Source organism: Mustela lutreola, chromosome 3 (genome assembly GCF_030435805.1).
Source record: "Mustela lutreola isolate mMusLut2 chromosome 3, mMusLut2.pri, whole genome shotgun sequence".
NCBI classification, from domain to species: domain Eukaryota; kingdom Metazoa; phylum Chordata; class Mammalia; order Carnivora; family Mustelidae; genus Mustela; species Mustela lutreola.
Window position 1 is genome coordinate 81,760,354 of NC_081292.1, and position 11,953 is coordinate 81,772,306.

Sequence of the window (11,953 nt, forward strand, 5' to 3'; positions counted from 1 at the left end):
TGGTTTCCGGGGACTTGTCTCCAAGGAAATCCCCTGGGGGAAGGGGAGCAGGGACAGTTTCTAAATTGGTCCTTACAGTCTGATTCTTCCCTTCTCTGTGGAGCCTCTGATGTTGTGACTTGGAAGGTGCAGTCTTGGGAATGCACACCGTTCACTTGATATGACAGTGGTATTTGTGGGTTTTTCTCTCTATTTTTTCAACACACCCAACTGTTAAGCTCCATTTATTTTTCAGGATTATTGCTTTATTGTTTTCAATAATGTCCTGGAATATTTTGTCCCACAAAATGAACAAACTAAATTAGGACTCACTTTTTGAAGCCCCTGTTTAAGATCTGTTCTGACCTCAACAGGGCTGTCCTTCAACTTCTTTTCCCCTGATTCTCTGTGGTAAACTAGCTTGTTTTTGGGTTACATTCTCCAAAAATCTAGTAGTTTCTTTCCAAATTGCTTTTCATTACAATCGCTAATAAGTTTTTATATCATCTTAAACTTGAACTTAAAATATTCTGTTGCAAATGAAATTGGTTCTTTTGGGAAAATCTCTAGCCTGCCTCCCCATGGGCAAAGTCTTTGAGCCATGGCTCTAGAACTGGCAGCGTGGACAGTGGGACCCTTCTCTCTGACTGAAATCCATGCTGTTGAGCTGCATACTCAGCAGTATGTGTGCTTGGGGTCCTGCAAACTCTGCTCTTGCTTCTCCCAGGGTGGATCCTCTGTTTAACAAATTAACTTGTGCTAGGGTTATTGGGGCCTTTCTAAACATGCTACACCCAAAGTAGAGCCTGCATCCAATGAGTGGGAGGTAGGCAGAAAAGGGAGCCATTACATCTCATGTCCACTCACCTGGAATTTAGCTTTTGTAACCAATTACTGGAACAAAATGAAAATTGCTATTGTCCTGTGCCTCCTGAGAAGATATTTTAGCCTTCTGACCTAGAGATTAGGGAGGAAGGAGCCACGTGTTCTCAGTTATATTCATCTGCAGTGGAGTTTCTGTCATGTTGGGTAGGAAGTTGGCAGAGATAATATCATAATTTAGATGCCATAGACTCCTCCTTCTTCTACTAAGCTTTAGGAAATTTTCTTAAATAAATGTCTCTTCATTTGCCGTATGATCTTAGAACCATTTATACAGATTCGAAGTGGTTGTTTTCTAAAATACTTCTCAACAGTCTTGCCGGGAACATGTCTGCAAAATATCTCATGTTGCCATGCAGGGAGTCCAAATCCTGAATTTGGGAGTTTTTCTTTTCTTTTTCTCCTCTTCTTTACCAATCAATATGGTCCAATAGTTTTCTTCTTTTAGTTTTGACATAGTTGATTCTATTGGTTAATTTTTGACTGTTGAGCCATCCTTAAATATCTTAAATAAATCCCACATATTCTTTGTTGACACTGTATACATTGTATAAGTCTTTTTTACATATTGTTGAATTCAACTTGATAATATTTTGTGGAAGATTTTTTGTACCTATATTCATAACAGATATCGTTTTTTTTCTTAGTGTAATGGCTTTATATGGCTTTGGTGATAGAACAATGTATGCCTCATAAAATATATGAGAAAGTGATTCTCTGCTTTTGACCCATCCTCCTCCCCCATGAAGGATCACAGAGAATTTGGCATTATTTCCTCTTGAAATACTTGGTAAAATTCACCAGTGAAACTTAAGGTGTGTTGCTTTCTTTTGGGGGGATCATTAATATTGATCCAATTACTATAATTGATATACATTCTTATTCAAATTATTGATCTTTGTGTAATTTTCATAGTTGTGTCTTATAGGGATTAATAAAGTTCATCTAGGTTATCAAATATGTGGTGGTGAATATTCATATTATTATTTTTCTTTTATTGTCTTTGAGGCCATAGTGATGACTCTTCTTTCTAACATTGGTATATGTCTTTTTTTTTTCCTCATTGGTCAGCCTAAGTGTTTATATCAATTTTATTGATCTTTCCAAAAAAGCAGACTTTAGTTTTGATGCTTTTGTTTCTTTGTTTTCAATGTATTTGTTTTGGAAACTTTTATTATTATTATTATTATATTTTCTTTATACTATTTTATACTTAAATTCTTCTTCTTTCTCTAGTTTCCTAAGGTAGAAGCCTAAGTTACTGATTTTAAATCTTTCTTTTGTTCTTATACATGTTTTTGGTGGTATAAATTTCTCTCTAAGTACTGTTTTTGCTGCATCCTACAAATTTTGATAAGTAGTTTTTTAATTTTCATTTGAGTATATTTTAAAATTTTTTCTCAAATTTCATTTTGATACATATATCATTTAGAATTATATTTACAGCTATCATTCTATCTCTGATTTCTAGTTTATTTAATTGCATTACTATGTGAAGTTCTACCTTGCATGATCTCCAGTTTTTGTGATTTTTAGGGATTTTTGAGAGTCAAGAATGTGAATATTACATCTGAGTATGAAAAGAATGTGTATTCTATTATCAGGGGATGTATTCTACCCATGTAAATTAGATCAATTTGATTAATAATATGCTTAAGATCAACTGTAACTTAAAAAAAATCAACTATATCTTAGTGATATTTTTTGCCTGCTTTATCTTTATCTTTAAGCACTTCCCCCTTTCCTTCTGGGCAACCTGATAAGAAAGCCTGGATACTTTCTTATTTATCACCTTGGGAGATTAAACCATACAAGCTCCTGACCATATAAAGGAACCCCCAACTCCACCTACACACACCTTGACACACTTCCTAGCCACAATGAAAATTCTGAGTCAGCCTCCTTTCTTTCCTCTCTCAAGCATATTTTGAAATCCTCTCTCAAGCAAATTTTGAAATGAGGCTATCCCCAAATAGTCCCATATGTAAGTAATAAATCTTCCCACTAACTGTTTAGAAGCCGCTAAGCCTAGTGTGTGGCATAGCTCCACTTCTTTCTGGTAAACTTTGGCTTGAGTTTTGATGCACTCAGCTACTTTTGTTGAGTTCTATAGAAAGTTTATTATATATTTATCTGATCTAAGTCATAATTTTCAATATTTGGTTTTGGAAGGAGAATCATTCATGCTTGGGGCCCTCCTTAGTGGCCCTGGGTTAAGGATCTCAACCTGGAAATATGCATGCATTTAAAATAAAACTGGTTGACAAAAGGTTTAGGAGAAAGAGTCTCACATATTACCAGTTCATTGTGTGTCTCAGACAAGTTTTGACCTCTGTTCCGTATGAAGGATTGTACCCTATGAAAGATATGGGCACCTCAGTTGGTCACTCGTGAAAAAGCAATCACTAATGAACTTTTAAAAACAGAGAAAAAGGAAGAAAAATGCAGTCATTACCTGAAATGCTGAAGTCTATTCATCTAAGAGCACAGGACTCACTAGGACTCACAAATACACTTCTGCTGCTGCTATTTATGTTTCTGTTACAACAAAGATCTTGATCCTCAAGATTATAGAGGAAAGCACTCATGTTACCCCTGTGGCACAGTGAAGTGGTTGAGTCAAAGCCAACATAAGCCCAGCTTCAATTCAATGAAGAAACCATTGCCATGGGGGAGGCTATAAACCCTGGAGATGTTAATTTGAGGTTCTCTGGAGGAACAAGCTTATGTATATGAGCAAGGGAGAGAGGAATTTGTCTGAAGAATATCCATAAACAACAATCTAAAAATAGAAAAGAAGAATAAATCTGGGTACAGAATAGAAACCTGGGTACATAAAACTGAAACAGAGGTCCACAACTTGACCCAATCCAAAATTTATTAAATTATTTTATATATTAAAGATAAAAGCCTACTGATTAAAGTTTGTGTCTCGACAAATGTGTGTGTGTGTGTGTGTGTGTGTTTTATTTTTAAATATGGAATGTTTGCTAAATTTGTATTCATCCTTGTACAGGGGCCATACTAATCTCTGTATCTATCCAATTTTAGTATATATTCTGTAAAAGCAAGCACTCAACAACTTTGGATCTGAATTAACCTTAATATGTCAAAATTTACCCACTGGCAAATGTTCGTGGTCTTAATTTTCATGGTCTGAGGTTCAAATTAAAGATATACCTGGAAAAAAAAAATATATACCTGGAGATTCTAAATATTAAGCAAGGTACTTCTTATAATCTTAAAAGACTTTAAAATATAAAATAGAGTACAAATAGGTATGTCTCTGTTTGACCATCAGAACTATTGTCTTGCTTAAATTCTTTAGTGTGTGTGTGTTATCAGTCTTTTTATTTTTTTAATTTTTTTTATACTTAACACTTTATTTATTTTTTAATTTTTTAATATCTTTTCAGCGTAACAGTATTCATTGTTTTTGGGCCACACGCAGTGCTCCATGCAATCCGTGCCCTCCCTAAACCCACCACCTGGTTCCCCCAACCTCCCACCCCCCGCCCCTTCAAAATCCTCAGATTGTTTTTCAGAGTCCATAGTCTCTCATAGTTCACCTCCCCTTCCAATTTCCCTCAACTCCCTTCTCCTCTCCATCTCCCCTTGTCCTCCATGTTATTTGTTATGCTCCACAAATAAGTGAAACCATATGATAATTGACTCTCTCTGCTTGACTTATTTCACTCAGCATAACCTCTATTAAAAAAATGGGCAGAAGGTATGAACAGACACTTCTCCAATGAAAACATACAAATGGCTATCAGATACATGAAAAAATGTTCATCATCACTAGCCATCAGGGAGATTCAAATTAAAACCATATTGAGATACCACCTTACACCAGTTAGAATGGCCAAAATTAGCAAGACAGGAAACAACATGTGTTGGAGGGGATGTGGAGAAAGGGGAACCCTCTTATGCTGTTGGTGGAAATGCAAGTTGGTGCAGCCACTTTGGAGAACAGTGTGGAGATTCCTCAAGAAATTAAAAATAGAACTTCCTTATGACCCTACAATTGCATTACTGAGTATTTACCCCAAAGATACAGATGTCGTGAAAAGAAGGGCCATCTGTACCCCAATGTTTATAGCAGCAATGGCCAGGGTCACCAAACTGCCCTTCAACGGATGAATGGATAAGGAAGATGTGGTCCATATACACTATGGAGTATTGTGCCTCCATCAGAAAGGATGAATACCCAAATTTGTAGCAACATTGACGGGACTGTCTTGCTTAAATTCTGCACTACTGTAGAATGTATTACACTGAAATACCTCAGTGTGGGTATTACTATTACCCAATGAGTAAAAAGTTAAAATGAAATTGGTCTTTGGAATTTTCGTCTTGATAAAATAAAACCTCATAGATCTTCCCCCAGTTAATATGTTATGACCCAATGTAAATTTAAACAGATTACAAACATTAAAACCAACCATTCAAGACTTTTTTACTTCTTCATTCAGACCAATTTGGCCTGTTTTTAAATTTAGAAAGAAAAAGTGGCACCTCATAATTGACTACTGTAATAATGCTCTGGCCCCCCTTGAAATCCCCATACACATTACCATTGGTGTTACTGACTTTACAAACTTTGTTAAATCTGTAAGCATTATTTGGTAAATCAAGGATTGTGCCATACTTGCCATAATTAAGAAACAGCTATTGATCCTGTCAATGACCACAACATTAAAACAATCCAACAACTTTTCCAGTTTCAGGTTCTGAAAACAACCTGCCCCTCACTTCCAAATTTTATTTAAGTCCTTATATATTTTACTTGTAAATAAGTCCTCCTTGACTAGAGACTCTACAACAAAAGGCTTTAGAATCTGTCAAAACTGCAATACAGCAGTCATTCCCACTAGTGCCATCTCCTCAACAAAAGACTCCTTCGATGAGGAGGCTTTAGCAACCTCCTCTCTGGAACACCCATGATAAATTGACTATGAGCTTCTGATACAAGAAACTGCTGTGTCATTAGTGTGAAGTCACTGGCAACAAACTGATCTTCTCAAAATAGAGGATTTCATTGGCCAAGAAGCAGTAACCCTCTGTACCCAGCTGGCTATTGTGCCTTTGGTCATCAAAGGAGCATGCCTATAGCTCAAAATGGTCACCGAGGCCTGCTTATGAAGGATAGAGCCAAAATTGGGCCTTCTATCTACCTATAGGAGGGGGATCTCTTCCCTGCCCTCAGTACCTTGCCATACACCACACTCTAGCAGGTAGTCACCTTTCTTCCAATTCCTTGGCTACCTAGAAAGTCCCCTGAGATCAACTGAATGAACACAGTGGGAGTTCATACAATTTATGGAGAGCTGCAAAGTACTATTTGAATAATTTTATAGATTCCTGGGCAAGTAGTAATGTTCTAGATGGCTGGTCTGGCCAATGGCAGCAATAACAATCACCCCATTTGTGGTAAAGAGTTCTGGGAATCTGTTACCTAACAGACAACTACAATGGAAGTTAATATATTAAACAGTAATCTACATGCACTAAAGTCATGATACAAGACCTTCAAGACACTCCATATGGCCCTCAGAGTTCCAGACATCAGTGATAGTGACCAAATCACTCACTTCTCAAAATACAGATTGCTGAACTTGAACAAGATACTCAATGTAATTTTCACCTCTTTTACCATATTTACGTTACAGAACTTATACTCCTTGTGCTCTGTGGGTTAGGTGGTTTTCTTCCCTTTTCGTCTTTCTAGGTCATCTTTTTTTTGGTTTTCTGTAGTTTTAATATAATTCACTTAGGTTTTTTAAATTTGGTATTCCTACTGTTCAATGCCCCCTGATTTTCTTGGGTCTGTGGTTTTGTGCCTGTCATTAAATTGAAAACTTCTCTTTTATTATTACTTTATCATTCACTTTGCTCTATTTACTTTTCTTCTCTTTTTCTGGTATTCCCATTACCTAATTACAAAATTGTGATAAATTTCTTGGATGCTTTGTTTTGTTTTTATTTTTGCTTGTTTTTAAAATATGTTCCTCAGTTCAGGAATTTTCTATTAACCTATCTTTAAGCTAACTGCTTCTTTCCTTAGTCTTTTCCAATTGAATGACAAGACCACTGAAGGCATTCTTTATTTTAGTTAGTGGTTTTGATTTCCAGGATTGCCTTTTTTTTTTTTTTTTTAGTTGCCTTGTATTTGTTGTTTTTATCCATTTTTTGGTCTACTTTTTCTCATATAACCTTTGAGGTATTATTCTAGTTATTTTAAATCTGGTTCTTGACAATTCCATCACCTATGACATATTCAATCTGTTTCTAAATTTATCTCTTTATACATTGATTTTCTTGCTATTTGGCATATTGTGTTGGATAATTGGAATTGAGTTAAATAGGTCTTTAGTGTGAAGTTTTATGATAACACATCTAGAATTTGGGCCGTATTTAATGTTTGCTGTAGGTATAGGTGACAGAGACTTCAAATTCTTCTATTCTCATTTTTATTTCCCTTCATGATTTGGGGGTCCCTATGTATCCATTCTCTGATATAGTCTGCTCTTAAGCTTTTTCAGATGGATCCCTATTGGTGTGGTGTTAAGGTGTCAGGCAGCGGAAGTATTCTGTAACCTTTTAGTGCACCTGTGTCTCTGGATGTGACCTTAACAAGTGATTCTTCAATGGCAAAGTGTTCTTTTGTTTGTTTGTTTTTGGTTTTGTTGTTGTTTTTGTTTACCTTTGTTAGTATATAGAATGGCTAGAAGAAGCTGAAGTGGGAAGCAGGCCTTTTCCTGAGTTGGGTTAAGATTCTGGTAAAGTCTCTCTCCACCCTCTCCCAGAGTATTTTTTTTTTTTTAAATCTAGAGTACACTGAGGTTATTTCATAATGATTTATTTTCCTTTGCCCTGCCAGATTCACAAAGAGACATTTCTTAGCTCCTCATCATGAGAACTTAGTGGAGTTCTTGGAACATGTGGGGGTTCCCCTAAGACTACAATCACCAGTAGTTCCTCCTTCTCAAGCTAGTCTATTCTCTACCTCAAGAAATTATTCAGGTTTACCTGTGAAGTGATCCTCTCAATTTGTGGTTTTAGTGGCTCTGATTTAGTAGAATCTCTAGATTTGCCAGATTTACTCCAGATTTTGTGGGATCAAATCTTGTACAATCTCAGTTCTTTGTGAAAAGTTTTTGATTTGGGGGTTGTCTAGCTTTTTCTTACTATATATATGGGGGTAGTGACTTCCAAGCTCTTTACATGTTCAGGGCTGAAACCAGAAATCTGAAATAATTTTTAATTTTCTACTATTTACTTCTTGTTTCATTCTTGATTTCTCTCAACCACTTCTGCATGAAATATTTCTTCTAGAGACCCTTTTGTTTTTTTAAACCCCCTCAGGTTCTCAATTATTTCCACAGAATTTTTTCTTCAACATAGTGATGTAATTGAGATCTGGATAGATCCTATACAAAGGAGAGAGGAGGAAGGAAAATCTCTGTCATTGTACCTGCCTTAGGAAAAAACATATTTTTAAAGTTTATATAGTCTAGTGATTTGGACTACGATTTGATTTTTGAAGCAGATTTCCCAGTTTCAAATTTCATCTCTACTATTTCTTTTTACATATTAAAAAATGTATTTACATTGTATTCTCCTAATATGTAAATTATTCTCCTAATATGTAAAAAAAAAATCTATTTCATACTCATGTTATAAGGAGGTAATGTAGATCAAATGCTTGATACAATACCTAGTGCCTAATAATCCCAAAAGACACACTATATATTTGGGCTATATATTTATATATATATATATATATATATATATATATATATATATAATCATTTTTTTGTCTTTTTCTTTCCTTATATATAAGGCAATATCATCAACATTAACTAACCATATATCCTTCTACATTTTCTTTCTTGCTAATTCAAACTTATACAACTATTTAAAGTCATATTTATGGGAGTTTAACTAACTATTCAATTGCCAAGATTGATTATTTGCTATCATAAATCTGGTGCATTGATATGTCAATATTGTATTTCTGTTTCTTACCTGTGCCTTAGAAAGAAATATCCATTTGTTTTATTAAGTGTAGATGTAAGTCCAAGAAAGAGGTAAATGTGTCTATTACCCCAGGAAAATGGTGAGGTGTGCAGGTAAAATTGTATCATCACACATTTTAGATAATATATTATAGAGTATAGAATACTCACACCTACATTACCTTATTCATTTGTTAAATGGCTATGAATAAAAAAAAATCACTGCCTATCTAGATTACAATCTTAGGCACATTGTTTTAGGCCTCTACAGCATTTAATCATATTGATGGCTTTACATGATGGAGTTGAGGATGGGGTGAAATTCCTAATTACAGGAATATCCAGTTTCTAGTTTATATTGGGGTGACCTATGATTTCTTATTGAAGTAGATCTTGTTTAAGTATATCCAGCTGAAATTAACTTGCTATTAGTTTAAAATAGATTGCTATAATTTTAAGATTTTACTGTAATCTCCATGGTAATAGAAGAAAGTATCTATAGAATACACAAAAGGATATTAAAAGTATATATTAGGGGCACCTGGGTGGCTCAGTGGGTTAAAGCCTTTGTCTTCAGCTCAGGTCATGATCCCAGGGTCCTGGGATCCAGCTCCACATCAGGCTCTCTGCTCAGCAGGGAGCCTGCTTCCTCCTCTCTCTGACTGCCTCTCTGCCTACTTGTGATCTCTGTCAAATAAATAAATAAAATCTTTTTTTAAAAAAATTATATATTAAAAGTGACTAAAAAATCAAAAAAGCAAAAAAGAAGATGGTAAGAGAAAATGAAGGAGGAAAAAATACTATAAAACAATTAACAAAATGGCAGTAGGAAGTCTTCTATGGTAACTACTTTAAATGTAAGTAGATTAAACTTCCCTATCAAGAGAGATAGGCTGGTTTTTAATAAAATAATCCAACTATATGTTATGTATTAAAGATTCACTTTAGATCCAAAACACACATGGGGTGAAAGTGAAAGAATAGAAAAAGTTATCCCATATAAATGGTAACATATATATGAAGGAAACATTCATGGAATTGAATGAAGAAATAGATAACAGCACAATAATAACAGGAAATTTCAATACTTCACTTTTAATATAGGATAGAAAGACCAGACAAAATATTGACAAGGAAATAGAAAATTTGAACAACACTGTGGAACAAATGAAGCTAATAGACAATAGAGAGAACACTCTCCCAACAACATTCTTCTCAAGTGCACATGAATTTTCTGATTACAATGAAATGAAACTAGAAATTAAGAAGGAAAACTGAAAAATCCAAAGGTAGTAGAAATTAAGCTATTTACTCTTAAGCAACAAATGATTCACAGAAAAAAATCACAGGAGAAATTAGAAAATGAGAGAAATGAAAACAAAAATAGACTATAACTATGGCATGCAGCAGATATAGTGCTGAAGGGGGAGTTTATAAAGGTAAATACATTTGAGAAGAAGATCTCAAATCAGAAACTTAACTTTATACTCCAAAGAACTAGAAAAAGAAAAACCTACACCAAAACTTATAGAAGGAAGGAAATAAAAAAGATCAGAGCAGAATGAAAGATGAAATGAAACAAAATGGGTATATAAATAAACGAATTAATAAGTTAAAGAATAGAAAAACTATAGAAAAATTAACAAAATGAACTTTTTTGAAAGAGATTAGTAGAACCAACAAAGCCTTAGCTATATTCTTAAAAAACAGTAGGAAGACTCATTACTAAAATCAAAAATGAATGAGGCAACAGTACAATTAACATCATAGAAATAAAAAAAGATTATAATAGGGATGTCTTGCTGGCTCAGTTGATTGCTTAAAGACATCTGTCTTTGGCTCAGGTCATATCTCAGGGCCCTGAGATGGAGCCCTGCATTGGGGGTTTAGAGGGTCTCTGCTCAGAGAGGAGCCTGTTTCTCCCTCCCTTCCTTTCCTTCTGCTCACTCATTTTCTCTCTCTCTTAAATAAATAATAAATAAATTCTTAAAAAAAAAAAAAAAGATTCTAGTAATATGACTAGTCTTATGCCAAACAATTGGATAACCTAAAAGAAATTAGTAAATTCCTAGAAACACACAACCTTCCAAGACTAAATCATGAAGAAATAGAAAATCTAAACACTAATAACTGGTAAGGAGATTGAATCAGTAATCAAAAATCTCCCAACAAAGAAAAGCCCACGGGGCGCCTGGGTGGCTCAGTGGGTTAAAGCCTCTGCCTTCGGCTCAGGTCATGATCCCAGGGTCCTGGGATCGAGCCCCACATCGGGCTCTCTGCTCAGCAGGGAGCCTGCTTCCTCCTCTCTCTCTCTGCCTGCCTCTCTGCCTACTTGTGATCTCTGTCTGTCAAATAAATAAATAAAATCTTAAAAAAAAAAAAAAGAAAAGCCCAGTAACAGACTGCTTCACTGATGAATTTTCCCAAGCATTTAAAAAGAAAAATTAACACCAATCTTCCTCATACTCTTCCAAAAAATTGAAGGGGAGAGAACACTCCCAAATTCATTCTTGGAGGCTAGCATTGCTCTGATATTAAAATCAGACAACACAAGAAACCTGTAGGCCAATATCCCTAATGAATATTGATGTAAATATCCTCAACAAAATACTAGCAAATTGAATTTGACAGCACATTAAAAGTATCACACACCATGACCAAGTGGGATTTATTCCTGGAATACAAGGATGTTTCAGTATATGAAAATCACTGAAGGTAATACATCATATTGACAAAATGAAAGACAACAGAGATGAATGTTAAAGACATTAAGCCACATGGAATAAGCCTGTGACACACACACACATACACACACACAAATTTTGTAAGATTTCACTTGTATAAAGTATCTAAAGTAGTAACATTTATATAAATAGAAAGTATAGAAAGTAGAATAATCCATGCCATGGGCTAGAGAAAGGGGGAAATAGGAGTTGTCTTTTAATGGTTATAGAGTTTCAGTTTTGAAAGATGGAAAGTTTTTAGATATCTGCTTCTTTGCACAATGTAAATATGCTTAACACTATTGAACCACATCTTTAAAAATGAGAAAAATGGGAAATTATTTATTT

General features: G+C 34.8%; 1 pseudogene; it reads right to left on the minus strand.

Annotated features, from left to right (window-relative positions):
- Positions 1-3,833: 3,833 nt before the first annotated feature.
- LOC131828407 (U6 spliceosomal RNA) lies at positions 3,834-3,932 on the minus strand (annotated as a pseudogene).
- Positions 3,933-11,953: the final 8,021 nt, after the last annotated feature.